The sequence below is a fragment of the Mauremys reevesii genome, linkage group 1 (assembly GCF_016161935.1).
Source record: "Mauremys reevesii isolate NIE-2019 linkage group 1, ASM1616193v1, whole genome shotgun sequence".
Taxonomy (NCBI): Eukaryota; Metazoa; Chordata; order Testudines; family Geoemydidae; genus Mauremys; species Mauremys reevesii.
In genome coordinates, this window is record NC_052623.1 from 98,697,266 (window position 1) to 98,723,936 (window position 26,671).

Here is a 26,671-nt window from a genome sequence, read left to right on the forward strand (position 1 = left end):
CTTTTTTTGCCATCACCAATATTTCCCAGTTTTAGTTAAGTCAAGATATAATTGATCAAGAATCATTCTCTCAACAATGTGCATGAGAATATTGTTTTAATATTTTTAGTGGAAATTCCAACAAGCACTAAATATTCCAAATCCCCTCACACTCCACATTCTTTCCAGCTCTGATCTCTTCCTTTGCTCAATTAAATGCAATTGACTGGAATCCCAAAACTCTTAATCACAACATAATCCACACCCATCTACACCTCACTTGTGAATCCAGTTAGAGTCAGTGGTGGTCAAGTTGGGCACCAGGAGACAGATCTCCACAACTAGTCCACTGCAGTCCAGTGAAGTCTGCACGATCAAGTTTCTCTCAGATCTGCAGCTGCCAGGTCAGATTCCACAAAATCAGCTCCTCCAGGCTTCCTACTTTCTATGAAGTCAGCTCCAACTGCTCAACTACTGTCCAGTCTGGTTTCACAAAGTCAGTACTACCAGCTTACTCGGTGCCAAGTCTCGTTCCATGTAGGGTCCAGATTCTCTGAATGGTAAACCCAAAACAAAGCAAGATACCAGGAAAGAGTTTCTCAGACAGTGTCTCCTCTTGTTGAGTTTGGCTCACTGCCCAAGCAAATTCCATTACCTGTGAGTGCAGGATGGCCCCACTTTCTATAGGTTATTCCTTTCACAGTTCCTCCCCCTTCCATAAATACATTTACTGTACATCATTTAACATAATTTCCAACAACAAAAACACAAACTCCAAACAATACAACATAAAGCAGTATATAGAACTACATTGGGGTAAAGTTATATTGTATTTAAATTGAGCCTGCCAGAGCTAGCTTTTCCCCTTTCTCCTGTAGGAGAGGTACAGAGAGGTGTACACACACACACACACACACACACACACACACACACACACACACACACACACACACACACACACCCCTCCTAGCTCTGTGGCTTACATACTTAAACTTACTTCAGGCTGGCATTGTGCACTTGGAACTTTACACTTTTGAAATTATTTAAAAGAACTTATTCAAAGAGTGAGGGAAGGATCTTAGAAAGAACATTGATGGCTATATGGACTAAATGGATTATAAATAAGGTCCTACTTGAATTGTGGGATGATTGTCAAATAATTACAATTGAATTGCAGACAAGACATGGAAAATCACAGAAAAGTAATAATGGACAATTATTAATTGCAGTAATTTGGAAAAGCCAGAGAAGACCGATTTGTTTAAGAAAAAAAAGTGCTGGAAAATATAAACACTCAAGTATTATGTTATCCCTGCTAATGGTTTTTGATAACCAGACATTTTGCTGCAATTATATTACAGTCATTAGTGTGTGGGGCTGACAGGTGGGAGCCCCGCCATGCATAGAGCTTACAACCTGAGCCCCAGCCTCTATCAGCTAGGATAAATGGGGTTCTATTGTACTACTGGGAAAAAATTGTGTGTTGCAGACCTCAGAATGTATGCAAACTTGTGGACTGTGCAAAATAAGCTAGTTAAAATCAAAATTACAGTGGTAGCCTAATATCCACAATATCGTAAATTCAGTGTGGCTTTAATTATAAATGATAAAACAATAGTCCAGTAAGTACTATGAGAAACACAACTGTATTAGCAGAGATATGTACTCAATAACCTAATATTTTTCTACCTCTAATTTCTATAAAGATCCAGATGTACAGGGGTAGCCAAAGTGCATCCCACAATTACCCTTTTCTGACTCATACTCCATCATGATTTGAGTGGCCTGAATGTGCAGGTCAAGATGGACAATTCCATGTGGGAACTGTAACCTTCACACTTCCGTATTACAGATGAGGGTCAGTGCAGTAAGTACCATGCCAGGCAAATTAAGTGCAGCCTCCTGGTATGTTGCCAGTGTGGCCCTCTGCTGAGTAAATTTTGGTTACAGGTGGTTTAGAAGCCTCTGAAATTATAGGGTGAAATCTATTCTACCCACCTGAAATTTACTCCAACCACCTGGGCTCTATCTGGCCGGAGTATGAAGAGAGATTTAAGAGTTGAAATCCATTCCCAACATGGGGTCAATGGGTGGGTTGTGACACCACTCACACCTGCTGTTAAGTGCCATGGTTAAAATAGCAGCAGTAGCCCCTTCATACCAGTTGCACAGGGTCTTGGGGCTACATCCATTGTTGTATATATGGGGCCAGCACAGACACCATTTGCATGGTAGCTTTGGATTTCACAGCCACAACTGCAGGCTTACCCCCACGGTGCAGAGCTGGCCCTGGTCTTGCAGACCACAGGTGAAATTCACCATAAATGAAAAAGAGCAAACAACTAAGATGTTCAGAGGATGATCAATGTAATATGAAAGCTTTACAATTATAATTTAAAGTAGCTTAGCACAGTACTCCTCCCCATAAAAGTCATTATGTTTATCTCCAGAGATGACTTAGCATTGCAATAGTAGAGAAATAAACATTTAGAACAAGAAAGGAAGAGGGAATTATAGGAGGTTAATTACTCAATAAATATGTAATATTCAATCAACTGACTATAAATTACCATTGATAATGATGGATGAAGAAAAATAATCTCTGATATAAAATAATGGGTCTATCAGAATTTCTGAGTACACATATAAAATCAAACATTTTGCTGTGTATCATGCACATTTCTAAAGATGAATGCATTTTTTAAATTTGGTCCGTCCAATGAAGAAAAAGTGGTACTACATGTAGTAACCCCGTATTAGGTTTAACAACAAACAATGACTGAGTCAAGATTTTTAAAATAATTTCAGTTGAAGTGAGCACATCTTTACAATGAAAACTTTCAGTTATATATCAAAGTAATACAGATTTTTAAAAGATGGCAACAAGTTAGTATTGTGACGGGATCCCCGGGGTATAATCTGGAACTGGGGCATTGCTGTGCCCCCTTAACTCTCCAGCCTGGGCTGTCTTTCTCAACGTTTGCTAGTGACATGCAGCAAACACCTCCAGGGGCTCTTATCCCTCAGCCTGTGGTGTCCCACACCTCGCTGGATTGCATGAATGGTCCCAGAGCCACTCACAAATCACACAGAGAAAGGCACCAGCCAATTCCCCCCAGCTCCTCAGCCTGACATCACAGAGCTGTACCCTCTTGCCCTGGTCAGAAGCCTGACCAGTGTAAATTACCCAGTCCACCCCTCCCTCAGCGTGGAGAGGACATGCACCAGCCTTTGTTATCTGAGTTAAGACTTTTCAAGTAAAATACAAAACAGGTTTGTTAACTACAGAAAGATAGATATTAAGTGATTATAAGTGGAAGGCATAAAAGTGGAAAAGATAGTTACCAAAGAATATAAAAGATAAGCGCACAATCTAAATCGTAGACCTTATTACACTAGGCAGTATTTAGATCAAGTAATGTTCTCATCCCACTGGATGTTACAGTTCATAAAACACGGGTTTCTCCCTTAAACCTGGGACCCAGTCTTCTCAGTTGAAGTCTTATGTCTTCCCAGCATTCTTGTTGCTTCCAGTATAGGTGTGGGAGGAGAAAGGCAAAAGCATGATGCCTCTGTCCCCTGTTTTATATCCCTTAGTCCATGTGCCTAGAAGACACTTGCCCAGACATGTCCTGGCGGGCTTTGCTGAGCTACTGGGTTGAGCAATCGTCCTGGTATGGTCTTGTGCAACTGAGTCATAGGGTCAAGCAGTCCCCATTGTGTGGTGCTTGTGCAACTGTCATTGAATTACAAAACTCTGGATTATAACTCCTCTGCTTATCAATGGTCGTTTAACACCCTCCAGGGCGGGGATCACCATCCTTGTGGTAGAGACTCTCAAATTTACAACATACTTCAGTAACAACCATACAGAAAAATCTCATAACTTCGTACACACTAAAGATATACATATTTGGAAAGAACAATGGGTTTCACCAGATCATGACCTTTCATATAATATCTTACATGGCATACTTTGTATGAAATATCACAACCATATATGAATAATGAATATGGGGGCTACAGTGTGCTACTTTCAGGTACAGTGTGTCACAAATACAGATTGCTGTTTTTGTCAGTAGTGGCTTTATTAATTTCAGAATTTTAATGAGAAAACAGCAAGATTAGCTGGCTGATATGCATTTTTGTATTTTACATCTACCTAATAAAAGGTTGCTGTGTCTAAATATGATGGAACTTGTATGAGTCTAGATTTTTAAAGGCAGTTTACATATCTGTGACTTAGATTTAATATTGAAAGAATATGGCAGACGCATGGTGATTAATTACTCATTTCCCTGAAAAGATGAGAACTGCTTTAGCATACACCACTGCTTCATTTGATGGAGCATGTGATATGGTAGAAGGCATGTTCAGAAAGATATGAGTAAGATGGCTGATTTCTTTGATTCATTGTGTACAGTTCAGGTTGTTTTGAACTCCTTCTTCAAACTTTGTTTTTCAGTGTAAAGGGCTCATTTAATATATTTTATCTTGAGATTCTTTTAAAACTAAAACAAAACAAATATGGTTTCTTCTTTCTCGACAACTATCTCCAGTACTTTTAGACAGATTAGCTCAGCCTAGGTTTCAGGTTTCCAACCCTTCATTATGCAGGAGTAAAGTTGAGCAAATAATGCAATTATTTTCTACCATTTGGTCCAAACTCAATTTTGTTTCATTCAGGCCTCTTCTGTATCATCTCTTTGGGCACATCTTGAACTACTGAAATTTGTTTAAAATGTTCATGGGAAGCAAATTTCAAAGCTGAATATATGAATATTTGCAGAAACCTAATTTTAAATTTACATATACAAATATTTATGCTAGCAATACTTGCATCCACATACGACACCTTTCCCACAAAACACTTAAGCACATGTTCAATGTTAGTTGTCCTGCTGAAGTCAATTTGATGGCTCCTTAAAGTTTAGCATGTGCTGAAATGATGAGGGTCACAACTGGGGAATGAAAGCAGTATTTTGTAACTTATTTGACCAGCCGCACACAGATCACATTTTTAAGAGTTTTATTTGATCCACAGAGTAACAAATTAAAAAATCTATTTGTCTGATCAGTGTAATTAATGAATAAATGTGAAGAAATGGGGTCAAAGTTGTCAAATAAATTACTCATTGTGAGTTATTAGCTGAGCCATAGCAGGGACCATGACACAACCATCTGTCAGTTATATAATATATAACTGCACCTGGTTCCTTTTAGGCTACCTGGCCTCTTCCTAGCCTTTGCTGGTGTATGTCTTTAGTGCAGAGTTAGCTTGGGTAATTGGCACCTGGGTTAAGCTCAGGTGAGAGTGGTCACATGGCAAAGTCATACTTGAATTATTGGGTAGACACTTGTGCTGTATTTACTCATGTGAAGAGCTAAAACTTCTGGAGTTATACCCTGTGCTCCAATAAGCTGAGTCTCTCTATGATTCTTTCCTAGTGAATTATAGGAGAACTCTGCTTCACTAGATTGGGTTAGCCAAAGTATAGAACAGGGGTCGGCAACCTCTGGCATGCAGCTTGCCAGGGTGCGGGCCGGGCCAGTTTGTTTAACTGCCGCGTCGGCACTTTCGGCCGATTGCAGCTCCCACTGGCTGCGGTTCGCCATCTCAGGCCAATGGGGGCAGCGGGAAGCGCCACAGGCAAGGGATGTGCTGGCCACGGCTTCCCGCCACCCTCACTGGTCTGGGACGGCAAACTACGATCAGTGGGAGCTGCGGTCCGCTGAACCTGCTGATGTGGCAGATAAACAAACTGGCCTGGCCCGCCAGGGGGCTTACCCTCGCGAGCCACGTGCCAGAGGTTGCTGATCCCTGGTATAGAAATATCTGCCTGGACCTTCAGCATAGTATCACCTTACCTTCTTAGACATTTCTCAGAGAGCAAAGTGACAGCCTCTGACAGGGAACTATGTTCACAGAGTTTGTCTGTGGGGTTCATGAAATCTTCCATGAAAGCTTCTTCACTAATAATAATCACTATTATTTTTATTCTTTTCTAGGTGCATAATTATGGAGTTCAGCCTAAGATAGCTGTATCTTTTTAGTGACATCTATTTGTTAACAGATCCACATCCCCTCTTAAATTATCAGGTTTGGCTAATTAAATAATCTGTGCTTTACTCACTTTTTTTAAAGGCCCAAAATCTAATTGTGGCTGTGAACTTACAGCGATATGGAATCAGATAAATGTAACTTTACATTTGGTACAATTTTTGATTCAGACAAACTTTTTCTGACACTTGCTCGAATGCCTGGGGCCAAACAAAAAAATTGTTTTTAGAATATTCTGCTAACAAAAAGCAGTGCCAGACGATAAAATATTAATTCTATTACATAGTATGCAGATATAAGGGAACTAGAAGCAATTACCCCAACTTTAATTGTTTCATAGATGAATACAATTATGATGTTACTCATTCTGTCTGTAGAGTCAGTGTAAAATAACATCCACATAATACAGGCAAAGATTTCATTTAAAAGTAAACCTTACCAATGTGAAATATATTAAAGCAATAAACCAAGAAATTAAACTTTCATAAACAGTAAGAGCTCATTGTTTTGCAAATGAGTGTATAATAACATCCATGTAGCTCAAATGAAACTGTAAAAGTGACTGGGAGCCTCACTCTTTCTGCAAACTTTTGATTTATCTTTTTAATCATTTGTTAGCTTTATGTGGCAATTAAACATTGAAAATAAGCTCCAGTCTTCTTGCCACATTATTCTACTCCCATTCAACTATTGTCATTTCTTTTACAATGAAAAGCAATTTAGCAAGAAACAATTGGAGTGTAAGTGGATCCTTCTGCTCCAGGTATTCTGTACAAATGAATGGAAGTGAGTCCTTTTAGTGAATGATGAGATTTACTTAAATTTACAAAAATCTTTGTATTGGTGCGTGTGCGTGTGTGTGTGCGTGAGAGTGAGAGTGAGAGGGGCTCATATTCAAACTCCCACATTTGTCAGAACATCCAGAAAATCAGAATAAGGTTCCAATTAAATTTTATATTTTTGTAGTATAAATAATGTAGTAGTTACTGGTGGGAATACATTGACTAGCTTTTGGGACCTCTGCTGTTTCAATGCTTCATCTAGCAGCATATAAAGTAAATATTACAGCAAGTATTATGGCCCATCCAAGATGGCTAAGCTGTATACTGCGAGTACCCTCAAAGTTTCACTGAATTCAAAGATTTGACTAGTAAGTGTTAAGGCTTTCTTTGTTCGTAAAGGGTAGGATAACAGATGATATACTATGAGAGGGACAAGGTAGGTGAGGTACTATCTTTAATGGACCAACTTCTGTTGATGGAAAGTAGCCAGAGTGGCTGAGCTAACCTATATACTATAACTGTTCTAAGAGAATCACAGAGTCTTTCTAATAAATTAAAATAAATTATTATAACTACTCAGGAAGGACTGAGTGGGCAAAAGGGGTGACACTCTGTCAGAAATGGCATTACCTGTTTACAAGTCACTGGTAACTCAGAAGAATATGATCTTGAATGCTTATGGAACAATGTCTTAGATAAAGCACAAGATGTGGTAATAGTTGGTGTCTGCTGCAGATCACCAAATCACACTAGGGAACAGGATGATCACCTCCTTATGAACCTATCTACAATGTATAAGAAAAAAGCTGCCGTGATTATGGGGGACTTCAATTTCAGTGACATGCTGGAGGTCTCATGCTCCAGTACTAAAACATCCTTGCAATGTCTAAACATTATAGATGGCTGTTTCCTAATTCATAAAGCGTTGCATCCAACACAGAGGAATTCTTTATTGGACCTTGATCTAACTGATAAAGAGGAACTGATCACACAGCTAAAAATTAATGGTAGCTTAGGTGCAAGTGATCATTACATGTATAATGTGCAAGCAGAATAAAGGCCAGACTAGTAAAATATATGTGTGTATATATATATACACACACATATAAATAAAATATATATATTTTAATATATATCTATAATAGGGCCAGTTTCACAAAGCTGAGAACAATTATGAGACAGATCAGCTGAAAGGAAGTATTTATTCAAAAAAAATATAAATTATCATTGGGGATCATTTATAAACACCTTACTAGATACCCAGAAATCACAATCCCACAATTGAGGAAGAAGGTCATTAAAAAACTGATCTGACTTAGAAGGGAAGTGAAATCAGCTGTAAATATTTAAAAAATGGAAGAAAGAGGATAGTAATGAATATAAATCGGAAATTAGGAATTGTAGAAAATTGATTAGGGAAGCAAAGAGACACAATGAGAAATCTATGAACAGCAGAGTTAAGGACAATAAAAAGGAAGTCTTTATGTATACTAGGAGCAAAAAGAATCCTGACAATGATATTGGTGTATTATTAGATGGAAATGGTAGAATTATCATTAATAATGCAGAAAAGCTAGAAGTGTTCAATAATATTTATATTCTGTGTTTGTGGGAAAAACAGATGACAACACTCTTTCCATTTCACTAGTGTCTAAGGAGGATGTTAAACAGCAGCTTCTAAAGTCAGATTTTTTTTTTAAATCAGCGGGTTGAGATAACTTGCATCCAAGAGTTTTAAGAGAGGTGGCTGAGGGGAGCTCACTGGACCACTAATGTTGATTTTCAGTACATTTTGGAGCACTGGGGAAGTTCCAGAAAACAAGATGAAAGCTAATATTGTTCCAGTGTTGTGTTAAGAAGGATAAATGGAACGACCTGGGTAATTATAAGCCTGTCAGGCTGACATCAAATCTGGGAAGATAATGGCTGATGCAGGATTCAATTAATGAAGAATTAAAGGAGGGTAATGTAATTAATGCTATTCAACATGGGCTTATAATAATAGATCCTGTCAAACTAACTTGATAACTTTTTTTGCTGAGATTACAAGTTTGGTTGATAAAGGCAATAGTGTTGACATGCTAAACTGAGACTTCTGTAAGGTGTTTGACTTGGTACCACTTGACAATGATTTAAAAAAAAACTAGAAAATGAACATGGCACAAATGAAATGGATTAAAATCTATCTAACTGATAGGTCTGTAAATGGGGACTCATCATTAAGGGTATGTGTTTCCAGTAGGGTCTTGGTTTGGTTCTTGGATTGGTTCTTGGTTTTACATTATTTAACATTTTTATCGATGTTAAAGTTTACAGATGAAACAAATTGGCGGGGGGAGTGGAAAAAATGAAGTGGACAGGTCACTGATTCAGAGCAATCGGGATCACTTGATAAACTGGGCAAAAGTAAGCAATATGCATTTCATTGGGATAAATGTAAATGTATATATCTATGGGGCCAAAAGAGCTAATGTGATCCTGGGATGCATAAATGGGGGAATCTCAAATAGGAGTAGCAAGGTTATTTTACCTCTGTATTTGGCAGTGGTGTGACTGCCGGTGGAATATAACCAGATCTGGCGCCCACAATTCAAAAAGGATGTTGATAAACTGGGGAGGGTTCAGAGAAGGGGATTAGAAGATTAACAAACATGCCTTATAATGATAGAATCATAGAACAGTTATAGTATATAGGTTAGCTCAGCCACTCTGGCTACTTTCCATCATAGAGCTCAATGTATTTACCTTAACAAAGAGTAGGTTAAGAGTTGACTTGATTACAGTCTAAAAGTATCTACATGGGGAACACATATGTAATAACAGGGTCTTAAATCTAGCAGAGAAAGGTATAACACGATCCAATGGCTGGAAGTTGAAGTTAGCCAAAATCAGACTAGAATTATAGTGTAAATTTTAACAGAGTATAATTTACCATTGGAATAATACCAATGGTGATGGTGGATTCTCTATCATTGAGAATTTTTACATCAAGATTACATGTTTTGCTAAAAGATACGATCTAGGAATTATTTTTGGGACATTCTATGGCCTATGTCATAGAGGAAGTCAGACTAGAGTCTCACAATTGTCCCTTCTGTTCTTGGAATTTGTCACCCATGCATAAAATTCCCTGCATATGTATCATAGCAGCTACCTCTTCCCCACAGCTATACTGAAGAGATGAAACTGCTGAAAAATCCATCATTGGGCTGAAATATTTCATTCTTGGTCTATGCCCAAAGGTGGATTTTTCTGGGAAGCTGTTGATGTACAAAAAGGAATAAAACCCATCTCTTATCACTGTAGGGCTAACAGGAGTCACTCAAGAGGCTGATGATAAAGGAATGGATCTGTTCAATTAGAAACAGCCATTTTTGCCCACTCACTTTTTTTGGAGCAGAACTGCACACAAAATAAAACTATCTCCAGTAGAAAAAACAGGCCTTCACCTTCTACCACCTTATTCTGCTTGATGAGTTGGAAATGTTGCCCTCTCCCATGTCCCCCCTCTCTAATCAAAACTTAATGAGGATTATTTAAATGCTAACAGTGTTTTGTAATTTACTTTTTTCTTCCTTCAAAATGTTATGCAAAAATGTACTGCAAAAATTCCAAGTTAATGCACCATATGTGCAATGATCCTAATATAACATTGCAGAAGTAATCTTAAATATTGAATGTCCTGAGGTGTTTTTAACTTTGCAGCCTTAATGTTGCCTTAATGCAGCGGTCAGCAACCTCTGGCACACGGCTCGCCAGGGTAAGCACACTGGCTGGCCGGGCCACTTTGTTTACCTGCCGCGTCGGCAGGTTCGGCCGACCGCGGCTCCCACTGGCCGTGGTTTGCCATCCCAGGACAATGGGGGTGGCAGGAAGCCGTGGCCAGCACATCCCTAGGCCCGCGCCGCTTCCCACCACCCCCATTGGCCTGGGATGGCAAACCGCGGCCAGTGGGAGCCGTGGTCCGCCAAACCTGCCGACACAGCAGGTAAACAAACTGGCCCGGCCCGCCAGGGTAAGCACCCTGGCAAGCCATGTGCCAGAGGTTGCCGACTCCTGCCTTAATGTATTTAATACATTCACTGTTCATGTATTTTATATACATTGACTTAGTTTAGCTTGTCAATTACCATCCCCTTCTATGAATGTTGTGTTTTCTTATAGCTAGGGCCCTACCAAATTCATGACCATGAAAAACATGTCATAGAGTGTGAAACCTGGTCTGCCCCAGTGAAATCTGGTCTTGTGTGCTTATACTCTATATTATGCATATTTCACAGGGGAGACTAGCGTACAAATTAGGGTTCCTGACCAAAAAAGGGTGTTCGGGTGGGGGGGTGGGGGGATTGCATGGTGATTTTGGGGGGGGGGAATGGTATTGCCACTCTTACTTCTGTGCTGCCTTCAGAGATGGGCAGTCGGAGAGTGGCAGCTGTTGGCCAGGTGCCCAGCTCTGAAGGTGGCACCCCACCAGCAGTAGCACAAATGAAAGGGTGGCAATACCATACCATGCCACCCTTATTTCTGCACTGCTGCCTTCAGAGCTGGGCAGCAGGAGAGTGGCAGCTGCTGACTGAGGGCCCAGCAGCACAGAAGTAAGGGTGGCAATACCATACCATGCCATCCTTACTTCTGTGCTGTTGCTGGCAGCGGCTCTGCCTTCAGAGCTGGGCTCCCGGCCAGCAGCTGCCGCTCTCCAACTGCCCAGCTCTGAAGGCAGCACCACCGCCAGCAGCAGTGCAGAAGTAAGGATAGCAGTACCACAACCCCCCTACAATAACCTTGTGACACCCTCCCCCAGCCCCAATTCTTTTTTGGGTCAGAACCCCTACAATTACAACACTGTGAAATTTCAGATTTAAATATCTGAAATCATGAAATTTATGATTTTTAAAATCCTATGATTGATCAAATTGATAAAAATGGACAGTGAATTTGGTAGGGTCCTATTTATAGCTATTTGATTTGTGAATGAAGAAACAGCATAAAAACCAAACAACTTGCCTTCAGATTTCACTGACAGTGAAAGTGTGATCCCCTCCTCCTCCACCCCAGTAGCAAGGAAATTTGCCATTTGGGTTGAAATTCTATCCGACATTCTCCTCACAGTGCTGTGTATTGCCAGAGTCTCCAAACAGGGCTCCTCTTTTTATATATCATAGGTAGTGCCCTAGCTCTGAGCAATACAGTGGATTAGAGACAGAGTTCCAGCTTCAAGTGTGAACTTTCTTGCTTTTATGTGTTTAAATCACAGACATAACATTATTTAAATATAGCTTTTTGTGGTTTGTTTGTTTTTAGTTCTGCTGACACTGTGGTGGGTTTAGCAATGCATATAATAACAGATGACAGTTCCTTTTGTGGACGTTAAGAACTAGCTGATTAGTTGTTACTGTGTAGCACTCTAGAGAATATCTTGTAATTAAACCACAAAAAAATAGATTAAAGTAAAGTGAAGGGTCTGACTTAATCCCACAAAAACAAGGGAATTCAAAGTTAACAATGAAGTGCATGATGTTACATATAATAGGCCAAGTGGCGTTCTTTGGAAGGAAAAAGTGCTTAGGCTGACAATTGTAGTGGATCTCTGTGTATGGTTAGGGAAGATTAATTTAGTCCAAATCATGCCCTTTGATTTTGTCTTTACAGATCTAGTTTAGTCTAACTAGCAGTCATATTAAATTATTTAATGATTTTTTCTCCATTCAAGATGCCTAGTTCTGGTTTTAGATTAAAGAAGGCAATTCCTGGTAAGTCTTACCTGGAAGTACATTTATTGATAGTTTTCAAAACTCTAGTATTAGCAATATCTGTGGCAAAATTATGTTTATCGTGCAATGCCATTTTCCTACTCTATAATCTGAAAGAAGATGCAGCATAGTGCAGTGCAGGATGTGTTTTTAGAAGCGAAGGTCTCCTGAGTTCTAACACCTGTTCTATTTCAGATTTACTATGTGACCAGGCAAATCACTTAATCTCTCTGCCTTGCTTTCTCCATCATTTTCCTCATCTCACAGTGCCTAGTTAATGTTGGGACAGCAACCCTTTTGTTTTGAGTGTGTCATCATGTGGATTACACCCTTGTTTGTGGTGCTGTGTGTGTCTGCAGCCCTGCTATGGTACTCAACTGGGAAATTTGTAAAGTTCAGGGGATTTTTGATTCACTCTTGTCCTCCTTACTGTGAAGCATTTCGATAGCACAGATCTTGATTCTCTAATCTCCTGTCTTACATACTGGTGTGACTTTTCATGGCCTGTTTGTAGGGGGAAAAAAAAGATTGACCAGAAGATTCCTTTTTATAAAAAAGCACAGCCACGAAAGTCCTATCTCAGTTCATTGCATGTTCCTAAATATTCCTTTAAAGATATATTGATAATGAATTAATTTCCCAAGTTGTTGTACTGAAAGAAGAGAAAGTGACACACAATTACATGTTTCTTATGTAGATATGTGGGGGTATACATGGTAGACTGAAATGTTTCCTTAGAGGCACATTGTAATGTCTTCTGACCATTTTAAAAACACTTAAGGTACTTTGTTTCAAGTGCTGATAGTATAGAAGATGGTAATTGCTCCTTTGTTGTGTGCCTTAGAATCTTTATGAAAACAGTAACAAATTCTGAAATATTAATAACTCATCTGATTATCAAATACAAAACCACAAAAGGACCTGACAGACATGTACTAATATATTGCAGTATTTGAAACAAAATCGCTTATGAATTGACACAAAGTTTAAAACTGATCTAAGGTGGAATACATTTTTCCTCCAGTTCCAAGGCTATAAAAACAGTAAAAAATAAATTTGCTCCTTAAATCTGAGCTAAAACTAAATTTCTATGTTTTTAGGCTGAGGGCTTGGCTACACTTGCAGCTGTGCAGCGCTGGGAGTTAAAGCTGTCTTCGTACAGCTGTGTAGGGAAAGCGCTGGAGTGTGGCAACACTGACAGCTACCAGCGCTGCAGTGTGGCCACATTTGCAGCATTTGCAGCGGTGTTGGGAGTGGTGCATTATGGGCAGCTATCCCAGCATTCAAGTGGCTGCAACGTGCTTTTCAAAAGAGGGGGGAGGGGTGGAGTGTGACAGGGAGCGTGGGGGAGAGAGAGAGTGTGGATTTTTGGAGCCAACACTGTCAGCTCCCTGCCTTGCAAATTCCAACCACTTCCCCGACCCTTCATTCACTCTTAAATGCAAATAGCCTTCAGACCAGATAAGCAGCTGCTCCGACAGATTCCCCCCCCCACCGTGCTGTTTCTCTCCTTAAGCAAACACTAGCTGTGGACATTCATCCCTCTGCCTGCCTCATTCACAGCAAACAGTAGCTGTGTTTGTTTTTTAGATAAGCAGCTCTGGGAGCCCCAAGTTCACAACAAAACAAAGAGAGGCATCATAACAAAACAAAGAGTTCTTTAGTTAAAGGCATTATGGGAAAATTCTGGAGGTCAGTTACAGCGTAGTAAGATTAATCACTGTTTACACTGGCACTCCAGTGCTGCAGCACCAGCGCTGCAGTCGTTATTCCCCAGGCAGAGGTGAAGTACAGCCAGTGCTGTAGCCAGGGAGATACAGCGCTGTATGTGCCTTGCAAGTGTGTATGGTGAGTGAGTTGCAGCGCTGAAAAGCCACCACCAGCACTGCAACTCTCCAGTGTAGCCAAGCCCTGAGACTAAACCTATATTGGCAGGTGTTGGAGCAAGTCTTTATAGCTGAATTATCACATAAACTCCCGAAGTACAGGATTTTAAATAGTATGTTGTAGTCCTCCATATTCTGGAGAGATGAAAGAATATCACTTTAGCTGCAGTAGGTTATGTTCTTCCAAACATGTTTTGTTATGCGCAGCTATTCAACTTTCATTTGCAAGTAGTCTGTTGCTCTGTATGGACCTTCAGCATCTACCTGAGAGTCAGAAGATCTGACTCATAGACTTTAAGGTCAGAAGGGACCATTATGATCATCTAGTCTGACCTCCTGCACAATGCAGGCCACAGAATCTCACCCATCCACTTCTATAAAAAACGCCTAACCTATGTCTGAGTTATTGAAGTCCTCAAATTGTGGTTTGAAGACCTCAAGCTGCAGAGAATCCCCCAGCAAGTGACCCATGCCCCACGCTGCAGAGGAAGGCGAAAAACCTCTGGGGCCTCTGCCAATCTGCCCTGGAGGAAAATTCTTTTCCGACCCCAAATATGGCGATCAGTTAAACCCTGAGCATGTGGGCAAGACTCATCAGCCAGCACCCAGGAAAGAATTCTCTGTAGTAACTCAGATCCCATCCCATCTAACATCCCAGGCCACTGGGCATACTTACCTGCTGATAATCAAAGATCAATTGCCAATTGCCAATGGTTCTAGCCCTATTCTTATACTAAGCTACTGTGTGATGTCAGGAAAGTCATTTTTTAGCTCTCTCTTTCAGTTTTCCCTGCTGTTAGTCTGAATTAATTATATTTTCTTCCTTGTAGAGTGCTTTGATATCTATGAAAGATAAATACTGTTTTTGTATAAACTGTTATGTATTACCTTTAAAAAATCTATAGCTAGTGATAGTGGTTCCCAGTGTGTTTATCACTGGGAGCCAGTTGCAACCTTACAGGCTTGAAAAGATAGTATCTATTTTATTCATATGAAATACCTAGATCTGAGTGGTACCAAACACAGAAAACTGCTGTTGAGGGTAAGGTTCTTTCAGCCCTCTAAGGTAGATACCAGTATGTGCAGATTCTTTGCTTTTAGATGTCTGTCTTAAATCTTGATTTATTTGATTTGTAAGCACTCCTGAACAGTTGAGCCTGAGTAGCACATTGAAAATATCCTTGCAGGAGCTACAAAAACTTTAAATCTCCTAACACTTAAAAGCACATACCACATCTGGCTCATCCCAATGTCAGATAGCTTTAGCTCCCCTCATCTGACATAAAATTCTAAAATAGAATGAATTTGAGAAGATTATTGTCATGTTCATTATTGTCATTCTTATGCCTACTTCTTATCATTCAAATAATAAGAATGACCCCAAATCTACCTTCTCAGAAAGAAAGTGCATTTTTCATAAACTTGGCAGTTCCTTACTGAGCAAGTCTCTCTACTATTTTTGCTGAAGTTAGACCCCCATCAAACTCAGCCTGTTGGGGCCCACTTAATTTGAAATAGTTGAAGCACCGCACAGAAGCCAAGCTCAGAAGGACACAAAAACTACATTGGTAAATGATCTGTCAAGTGACCCATGAACAAAATCGAGATTGAGTTGCCCTTTGAAATAAACCTATTTGAATTTTATTATCTCCAGAGCACTTTGTGTCTCTAATCTTGTGAAAGGTTAGTATTCCATCCATCAGAGCAAGATTAGAGCTCTAGTTGATGTCTGTGCTTGATGATAACTGAATGCAGCAGTTGGGGTTGGAAGAAGGAGATTCATTACCATCAGCAGTTCAAAGAAAGACTCGGTAAACAGACACTGGGGAAAGCAGGTTCACAAGATAGTCCACGTATATTCTTAGGTCAGGATAGCAGAAATCAAAGGACCAAAGTGTCAGTGAAGATTTAAACTTTTTCACAACAGTCCAAGTAAGGCAATGATATCTTATTCCCATCCTTTATTTTCATGTTGCAGATTATCAATCTATAAATGCTGCTGCATACCAGGTTGAAATAATAAACCCTTTCTGAATGTAATTATCTGGCAGAAGTTGAGAATAAAAAAAAGTACATAAAATCAAGCTCAAACAAAATGCACAGCCAATACAGCAGCATAGATAAATAAGGGAGTTACTGTAAAAGCCCTAGCACTAAGGGAAGAATGCAGATTTTGCAGTGTTAATAATAATCAAACATTACTTTTATTTCTTTCTTCCTACCTCAGTTAAGAATCATTTTTCATGTGTTATGTCTCTTCAAAGGCAACCTGACATTTTGAAAAATGCTGGGGTGTAGAAGCATTATTCCCTCACATGCTTGTTTGCCTGAACTTTGTAAGTTTTTCATATTATCCTCTGAACTATATATTTGAGAAGTCATTACCAGTGATGGCTTTCCTTCTAACTTTAAAAGTGGTGCCATGAGATTTAGTTTTTCAACCCTTACTGGCTTTATTCTCTATATCACTGCTCACGGCCTTGAAAATATAGGGGTAATCCAAAGGATTAAAATGTATAAATTGTTCTAATCCATTAGTTCCAGGACGCTGCTGATGGCCCTAAATTCATGCCTCTGGCTTTTCTGCCATTCCAATGCAACCCAGTTATTTGAAGTCTTGCATATGGCTTTGAAGGATAGCAAGCAGCCCTTTGGCGTCAGTGCCCTTGCTAAAGTTAGATCCGACATCTGTAAAACAACCAGAGGTTGAAATTTTTATTCGGTATCAAACTCTCTACATTTGAGAAAGAAAAGGTAAACTTAACATATGAGTGAGTGAACATAGGGAGTGAGTTCCTCCTTTGGGGATAAGAGGGTGTGTCATCTGGCGAAAAAATTACAAAACCCGATATTACAAATTATAAAACCCCTTTCTTCCAATCTAGAAAGCACCTTCTTCTACACAGAGATAAATCAATCAATAAATAAAATCTGTGCCTGTATGTGTGAAAGAGAATGTTTGTTTTCTTCTGGGGAAGCTATGGGAAACTAAATCATTTACTGATGAACCTGGTACCAGCCCTGAAACAAGGAATTGTATCTATAATATAAATGCAGTTGGAGAGGATGTCATAATGGTCATCCCTTCAAAGCCATAGTAGAGTCCAACAGTTGTTGGTACAAACCATTCATATTGTGTTGAATATTTTCCATTTACCAGCTACAGAGTTCAAGCTCCCCCTTTACCTTTTCTTTTAAAACAAAGCTTTAACAATGATTGGCCTTATTGCACTTCTGAATGAACACCAAATGTCTTTGAATGGTACATGGTCAAGGAACAAATACCAAAGAAAGGTAATTAAAACAGAGAAAACGAGTGGGTGGGGAATGAGAAGGAAAAAAATATATTGAGATAGCATCAGACCTTAGAGGCCAAAGAAGATGATGGGCAGATGATACAGATAATCTTGGGAAATAATTGCTCAAATCATAGTTAACTGAACAGTATTGCTGACTATGAATTTGGAAAATAGCCCGACAATAAGAGCATAGATTCAAATCTAAAATCTGAGAAACAGTCAAGGCAGATAAAAAACATTGGAGCAAAGGATTTCTTATCTGGAAGGACACATGGACACTACAAAATTAAATGGGATGTGGCTGCAACATAGCTACAACAATGGAGGCCAATTAAGAAAATCTTGAATTCAGGGGTTAGCATTAGGGGATATGAGGATTTTAGGCTTCACTGAAGGTATAGTGGGAAAAGTCTAATTTCATTCTTAGAAATACAGCTACCACATGAGGATGCGAATGAAAAATGATTGGGTCCTCTGAATTACAGGAATGTGGTGGGCAAACAGCACACTAAGAAGCAAACACAAGACCGGGTAGTAATGCCCAGATGTCTGTTAGAAAAGTAATACAGCAAAACACAAAATGCCCAGTAAGTTCTTGGAATGTGTTGGGACAACTTTTTGTTTCAGAAGGTGGAGGAAATAACCAGGAGAGACGGTGAGGAGTCATTTTTGTCTTGAGAGGAATTGGTTGTAAATCTGAAGGTGGAAAGCAGCTTGCATGAAAGTGATCATGAAATTAAAGATTTTGTCATTCTAAGGAGAGGAACGTGTGAGAGCAGCAGAATAAGGACAATGGACTTAAAAATAGATTTTAATAAACTCAGAGAACTGGTAGGTAAGGTTCCATAGGAAGTAAATATAAGGGGAAAACGGTGTTAAGGAGAGCTGACAGTTTCTCAGTGAGGCCATTCTAAAGACACAACAGTAAACTATCTCAATGGGAAGCGAAGATAGGAAGAATAGAAAGAGGCCAATACAGCTCTATCAGGAGCTCTTTAATGACCTGAAACACGAAAAAAAATCCTATAAATGTGGAAACATGGAAAAATTGCTTAGGCAGAGTAGAAAAGAATAAGACAAACTCAGAAAGGATAAGGCAGAAAGTGAGTTAACCTAGCATGGGACATACAAGGAAATAAGAAGCTTCACATGTTAGGAGCAAGAGATAGACTAAGGAAAAAGTGTAGGTCCACTACTTAGCGGAGAAGGAGAGCTAATAAAAGACAAAAACAAGAACAATGAGGTGTTTAATGCCTATTTTGCTTCACTCTTCACAGAAAAAGTTAATTGTGACTAGATACTTAACACAATTAATACTAATAACAAGAGGGAAGGAACACAAACCAGCATAGGGAAATACCAGGTTAAAACTATTTAGATAAATTACGGTAGGTATAGTTAAGTCAGCAGGGCCTGATTAAATTCATCTGAGAGTATTTAAGGATCTAGCTAAAGCAGGCTCAGAACCATTAGCAATTTTCTTTGAGACAGGTGAGGTCCCAGAAGAGTGAAGTAAGGCAAACATAGTACCTGTCTTTAAAACTGGAAACAAAGAGGGTGTGTGGATTATTGTCAGCCTAACTTGGGTTCCTGGAAAGATATTAGAACATATTATTAAACAATCCATTTGTAAGTACCTAGAGGAAATTAGGATGACCAGTAATAGCCAACATAATTTGTCAAGATCAAATCTTGCCAAAGCAACCTAATTTCCTTGTTTGACAGGGATATTGGCCTAGTGGATAAGAGGAGGCAGCATATGTGATATCTTGGTTTAAGTAAGGCTTTTGACAGTGTCCCATTACATTCTCACAAGCAAACTAGGGAAATGTGGTTTAGCTGAAATTACTGTAAGATGGGTGCACAACAGAATGAAAAACCATACTTAGCATAATCAGTGGTTTGCTGTCCACCTGAGCAGTCATATCTAGTAGAGTGCCACAGAGGTCTATTCTGGATCTGGTACAATTCAATATTTTCATAAATTACTTGGATAATCAGCAAACAAGGTAGCTCCATAGTGTTGTAGATTTCTGGGATAATTGATTGTTTTGTGGAATACTTGTTGAACAGCCGTCTCCCGCCACCCCCAATGCTGACATTCTGGAGCTATCCCTATCACTGGCACATTCTTCCCTTCAACCACTTCACTAACAATGCCTCTATCCCTTGAACACCTATTCATTCAATAGGTCACATAGCCCTGCTCCTGCACAGAGCTCCACCTACTGTGCCACACAGCCCCATATCCCAACTGGAGCTTCACACATTGTACCTCATAGCTCTGCCCACTGGACCACAGAGCTCTGGCCACTGTACTATACAGTCTCACCCACGACAACAGGGGTCAGCAACCACTGGCACGTGGCTCACCAGGGTAAGCACCTTGGCGGGCCGGGCCAGTTTGTTTACCTGCCGCGTCAGTAGGTTCGGTGGACTGCAGCTCCCACTGGCCTGGGACGGCGAACTGCAGCCAATGGGAGCTCCGATCGGCTGAACCTGCCAACGTGGCAGGTAAACAGAATGGCCCGGACCGCCAGGGTGCTTACACTGGTGAGCCACGTGCCAGAAGTTGCCGACCCCTGCACTACATAGAGCTCCACCCACTGAATCACACAGCCCTGGCCACCATCTGTGGCTTCACGCATGGGGCAGTTGTTTTGCCTAGAGTGGCAAATTGTCTTGAGCAGCCTCAGTGGATAATGGAGTGGAGAGTATACTTGTAAAATGTGCACATTACATGAAGCGGTGGGGGTTGCAAGCACTTTGGAGGACAGAATTGGAATTCAAAGTGACTTTGATTAGTTAGGAAATTGGTCTGAAATCAACAAGATGAAATTCAATGTAGATAAATACAAAGAACTACATGTCATTAGTTGTTGCTGTGTATGTGTGTTGTCCCTGCATGCTGCACTGGCTCTGGCCAGATAGCCTGTACAGTAGGCTCTAATCAAACTGCCCAATGAGACCATATACTCCATTCAGTAGCAAAGGCGAGGTTTATTGTCAACGAAGCACGGTCCTAATGCCCTGGCTCAATAGTTACACTATCACATGTATGCCCACTGCAATGGACTCAGCTCACTGAACGTTGGGACTTTCTATTCATCTGCTTGAATATTAGAGGAAAGTAAATACAAAAGGGGTGTGAATACTATTGAGATGTATTATACACGGATACATAGTACTAATGAAACTATTCTGAGAGATAAAATTAATATGAGACACTCTATGTCTGTCACAGTTACCTTAACTTCAAGCAGAAAAAATTCATTCAATAGTGTGATATATACACTTAAAAAACAAATCTGACTATGTAAGTATCCACAAGGGGCAAAGCGTGACCAACAAAATTATGCTTAGGTCAGAGAAAGCAATGAATATTTTTATATACTTGGTTGAATGAACAGTTTAATTTGATGTTTAACCCTAATATTAAAGCCCCTAATGGGAACAAATGTTTAATTGCATGATTTGTAAATGAAGTAGCACTTAAAGAGTAAAGCCACATAGGCTACATAAAAGTTATAATATACTGGTGATGCTTCTTAGTTATGTAGAGACAGCAGTGTAATTAATGCCACTTAACATGTAATATACCTCAGGTTTCGATTTTCAGACATTATCCCTGTTTTAATGTGAGTTTAAATTATTTTTTTAAATTCTTTTGCTTTCTAGTCAGTAAAATACATTGTCCATTTAAAATCCATAAAATATGTCACTGCTTTCTTATGTGTTCTTCAAAGGATTTCTCTCCTTTTTATCTGTAGTCAATTTCCACACCACCCCCCAGGGAATACAATTAAACAACTCACCTAAATTATTGGGCCTATACATTTGGAAAATGTCAGTAACATAGATAGATAGATATTATAGGGCTATCATGTGATTAAAAAATTAATCATGCTTAATCTCACTGTTAATAATAGAATACAACTTATTTAAATATTTTTGGATGTTTTCTAAATTTTCAAATATATTGATTTTAATTACAGTGTGATTAATCGCAATTAATTTTTTTGAGTTAATTGCATGAGTTAACTGATTAATCGACAGCCCTAATGTGTGTGTGTGTGTGTGTGTATATATATATATCACCCATCACCATAGTATCTCTCCAACAATGAGTTATTCCCTGTGATGAAGGAAAGTATTATTGTCTCAATTTTAGAAAGAGGGGAACTGAGATATTCATTATTTAATTAATAATAATATAAATGCCTACTATGAAGGTAGTACCCAGAAGCCACAATCAGGACCAGGCACCTGTTGTGCTAGGCACTGTACAAACACCTAGAAAGACCGCTTGTGTTCTGAAGAACTGACAGTTTAAGTTAAGACATGGTCTGAAAAGTAAGTAGAGTAAATATTAGAAGAGAGGATGAATGGTTTAGTGATAAGGGTGCTAGCCTCAGACTTGGGAGAAGTGGCTTAATTCCCTGCTTTGCCATAGACTCAGTGTATGTGACTGTGGGCAAGTCACTTGTCTCTTTGTGCCCTAGTTCACTTTTACGCATGGGGATAACAACATTTTCCTAGATTGTGTGGCTCCTAGATAATGTGGTATTGGGGGTCATATAAATTCCATAGATAAGATGAGGGAAAAAGCAGTAAGAACATATGGTTACAATCACATTATTAATATTAGTTGTTGTCCCCAGTCCCTGTAGAATTCCACCTAGTTCTTATCTACTGGTGATTTCTTGTAGCCAACAAAAATCTTTAGATGGTAGAAAACCTTGGGGAGTGCATACATGTTGTGTACTACTCCTTTTCTTCTCATAAAACTTAGTTTATTAATTTATCCTTCCAAAGCATGTTATCTTTGTTACATATCAGAGATGCAATGATTTTTGCCCTCATCTCTAGCCACTGTGCAAACTATCTCCTTTGCTAATTTATAGTGGGAAAAGAGACAATTCATTTAAACTGGCATTCATTTTTAAAACACCTTGCTAATTTGGTTTTATACAAACAAATACGTATTAAAAACAGGCAAGCTGTAGAAAAAATTCCCTTATCACTTACGTCTGTCAGCCACCTGGAATATTCTTACAAAATCTAATTGTGGATTTTGGACATACTGACAGATGTTGGCAATAAACTACAGTTGCAGAAAATTGCTCCATAACCCATTTTTCACCCAAAAAAATCAAAGTAGGTAGTGTAAAAATGTCTCTTGAAATGACTCAGCAATAACAGCAGAAGGGACCTCACATATTGGATGTCTACTGCCAAACTAGAGGAGTATTAGCCAGTGTCATTGCAAATGACAAACTATGGCCTCCCTTTGGAGTCTCCTGGCAACAAGCAAGTTGAAAAAGAAATCAAAGTTGTTCTCCTGTATAGAGGACCCCCTTGCAGCTTCATAGAAAACATTTCTGTCTTCATGCCTAACACTCTCAGCAGCCAGCCAGCAGAACACAGCAGTACAGCATTGCAGCATAAAACTCTTTGGTATCACTATATGTCAAATACCCACTAAAATGGAAACATCATTTGTAACTCAGCAGCTGACAAATGAGAACAAGAAGAAACCTCCCCTCACTCAAACAAATAAGTATTGGGAATTTCAAGGCTACTTTTACATAGCTTGCACAAAAGGAAAGTATGCTATATTGTTTTAAATCTGCCATAACACTATATACACCTCTACCCCGCTATAATGCGACCCAATATAACCCGGGTTCGCATATAGTGCGGTAGCAGCAGGGCTCTGGCGGCGCTTTAAAGGGCCCGGGGCTCTGGCTGCTGCAGGGAGCCCTGGTCCCTTTAAGTCACCGCTGGAGCCCTGCCGCCACTACCCCAGGGCTGCGGCAGTGCGGCTCAGGCAGCGCTTTAAAGGGTCCGGGGCTCCGACTGCTGCAGGGAGCCCCGGGCCCTTTAAATCGCCACCAGAGCCCTGCTGCTGCTACCTTGGGGCTGTGGCAGCGGGGCTCGCCGGCGATTTAAAAGGCCCGGGGCTCCGGCTGCTGCAGGGAGCCCCGGGCTCTTTAAATCACCGCTGCAGGCCTGCCACCGCTACCGCGATATAACGGTGTTTCACCTATAACACGGTAAGGATTTTTGGCTCCCCATGACCGCATTATATTGGGGTAGAGGTATATATATATATGCTAATCTTCCTAGGATCATTTTTAGTGCATTGTACCATATACCTTATTTCAGTTTCTTTTTTACTAGAACTCTCCCAGTGGACATACTGGTAGCCAGCAAAGAGGTTTCTGATGATACAATCAGTCAGATAAAAAGCCAATGAGAAAGCATCCAGTTCTAGTGAACAGTTTGTCACAGATACAGATTTGTGTTGACTCTAAATACATTCAAATATAAATTTTGTTCTCAGGCCTCAAACATGCAGTTGGATCCATGCAGGAGGATCCACTACTGACTGCAACAAAGCTCTGTGTGGGTGCAGTGATCCTTTCCACCTGGATTTAATTGGAGGATTAGGTTAGGGCCTAAAAGTAAAAGGTTTTAATTGTTTTCTTCAAAGGGGGAAATTTAAGTGTCTGATCACAGCTTGTTTGAAGGTAACCATTTATTATGTTTTTTGCCTTCATGAGGCAGTTTTTATTATCCTCAAAGTCTACTTCTTTATTCTGTCTACTGCTACCTCTTACGCAACATCTTTCACATTCCATTGACCGCTTAGTGGATATGTCTCTGATCTTTGAGAGGAAGGTGCTTTCTGCTGGCAAGTATTTATTATTGCCTTTCAGTTATTTTCAGTTTTCTGATTTTTCAAGGTGTGTGAGCATGTGTAGCTCTTGTCAGTTTCAATGGGAGTGATGGACTCATAACTGTCTGAATAACAAAATAGCTGTTGAAAGTTGTGTGCAAAGAAAGAGAGAAAAAAATAAAGAAAGATCACTCCTGCTACTACAAAGGGATCCTACTATACACAAGGCTTCCAGTTTGTTGTCACCCTGTTAGTTAAATCCAATCAAGGGAAATTTAATTGACAGAGGTAAAAGCAAATCTAAACTCAGAAACCTGTTCTACATTAGGGCTCCCACCAGTAAAGAACTGGTGATAGCATGTCATAAATTCTCTACTGTAGAGCTTAGGCAATTTTGCAAAATAATTCCCTAGTGTAGACAGAAGGGATCCTTGTGGAACTTATTTTCCCCTGAGCTCCTGCCATGGTAGGTTTCTATCTTCTTTTTTTTCTTTTTTTCATATCTGATGTATATAAAACTATATTTGAGTACATTGATTCTGGCAGAGAATTTCAAAGACATAGGATAGAGAGAGCACATTGAAGTATGTGAAAAGGCTTCTAGTGACTTCAGTGGGCTTTAGATTCAGTTCACAATATTTGAGTTTACCGTTGGTCAAGTACGATTTCCTGTCCTTAGTGGTCACACAATAAATGTAAATTGGTTGCTTTCAGCTTGCCATTTTTTTTAGTTTTTTAGTTTAGTTTTTTATTTATGAGATCCACAAAATGCTATCTAAGAGTAATAGTATGGATGCAGTGTAAAATAGTTAAGGTTGATAGAATTGATTTTCTGCATTAATTTAACAGTATAAAATATCTAAAACAATTCAGATGTTTGTGGCTGGCACTGGTATTGATGATACTTGGATTAACAACAAAAGTTGCTAATGTTTGATTTTCTGTGATATGGCACCAGAAATTTAACAGAATATGTAAGGAATTGGGACTAAAACCAGTTTCCTCTAGTTGTACAAAAGTAAGGTATCACTTCTCTCTTCTGTATTTTGGAATTTATATTTGAGAGGCCAAAGCAATCTACTGTAGAGTCTAGACATACTGTAACGGGGTCGCACTCACCTCTCGTGAGCACCCCCTGGCTGAGTGTGTGTGACTGCACTCTCTCTTTCTTTGTGGTGGGTCTTCGGTGATTCAGCCCTCCGGCCAAGTCAGGCAGTCTCTCTGTGAGATAAAAGCAAAGCAAACCTCTTTTGGGGTACAAGTCCCACAGGGGCCTCTCTCAGTGCCCTCTGTGAGGTCTCCCTCAAGTTTTCCCTGTTCCAGAATAGAGCAGTGCCTCAGGGCTCCACCCCTGAAGGCAGTGTCTTTGCCCTCTCAGGGCCTTTCTTCAGCTCTTTAGCTGGGCCACTACAGTTCAGTTCCCCTTCTGGGGTGCCTCAAAGTCCCGGCCACTTTCCCAGTGGCTGCAGGGAGGACCTGGGCCTACCCTCTACTCCAGGTCCCAGAGACCCTATAAATAGCAGCCATCCACAATGTCCCTTTAAATAAACTGTGTTGCTACTCTAATTCCCTGGGCCACTTCCCCATGGCTCCAGCACATTCTTCACACTTACCTCAGGGCCAGGTCTTGGTGGCGTCTGAGCAGCCAGCTCAGAGTACCATCCACTCTCCTCCAGCTCAAGCAAAGAACTGAACTCACTCTGACCCTGCAGCTCTTCTTATACTGACCTGCTTGTCCCTGATTGACTGCTTCCCACACAGCCTCTCTAGGCAGCTTGGAAGACCTCTCTACTCCCCTTTTCTGGAGCAAGGTATGGCAGGGCCACAAGTCCTCCAGCAGGAGGTCTCAGGGTGTAGTCCACCCCATCACACACAACAATAGACTTCCCATAATATATTAGGAATTGGAAAATCTCTCTATCTATACTTAATGACCTCTAGTGGTGCTTATTGTAAAATATGTCACCATATTTTAAAACATTTTTGCACTAGGTCCCACAGTTTTTGTAATGTCATTTTCATGAAAGTTTTTACTGTTTTTCAGGAGAAATTGAGGAGGCTCCTGAATTTTTATGAGCATAAAATGTCAAAAATAATATGATGCAAAATTCACCATTCAAAAATTCACAAAAGTCCATAAAATGCTTCGTCTTCTTTTGATCATGAACATTCATGACAATGGAAGTGCTGTAAGCATTTGAATGACTGTTGATACTAGAATATGGAACTGAG

General features: G+C 39.9%; 1 protein-coding gene and 1 long non-coding RNA gene across 11 annotated transcripts in view; one reads left to right on the forward strand and one right to left on the reverse strand.

The window, feature by feature from the left end:
- Positions 1 to 26,671, forward strand: part of GPC6 (glypican 6) — a 1,136,844-nt gene that overhangs the window by 645,238 nt on the left and 464,935 nt on the right. The window lies entirely within an intron of this gene.
- LOC120394795 lies at positions 161 to 26,116 on the reverse strand. The gene is made up of 3 exons (XR_005592408.1): positions 26,053 to 26,116; positions 25,559 to 25,660; positions 161 to 532 (listed from the first exon to the last, which is right to left on the reverse strand). It is a non-coding gene; the product is annotated as an uncharacterized LOC120394795 (long non-coding RNA).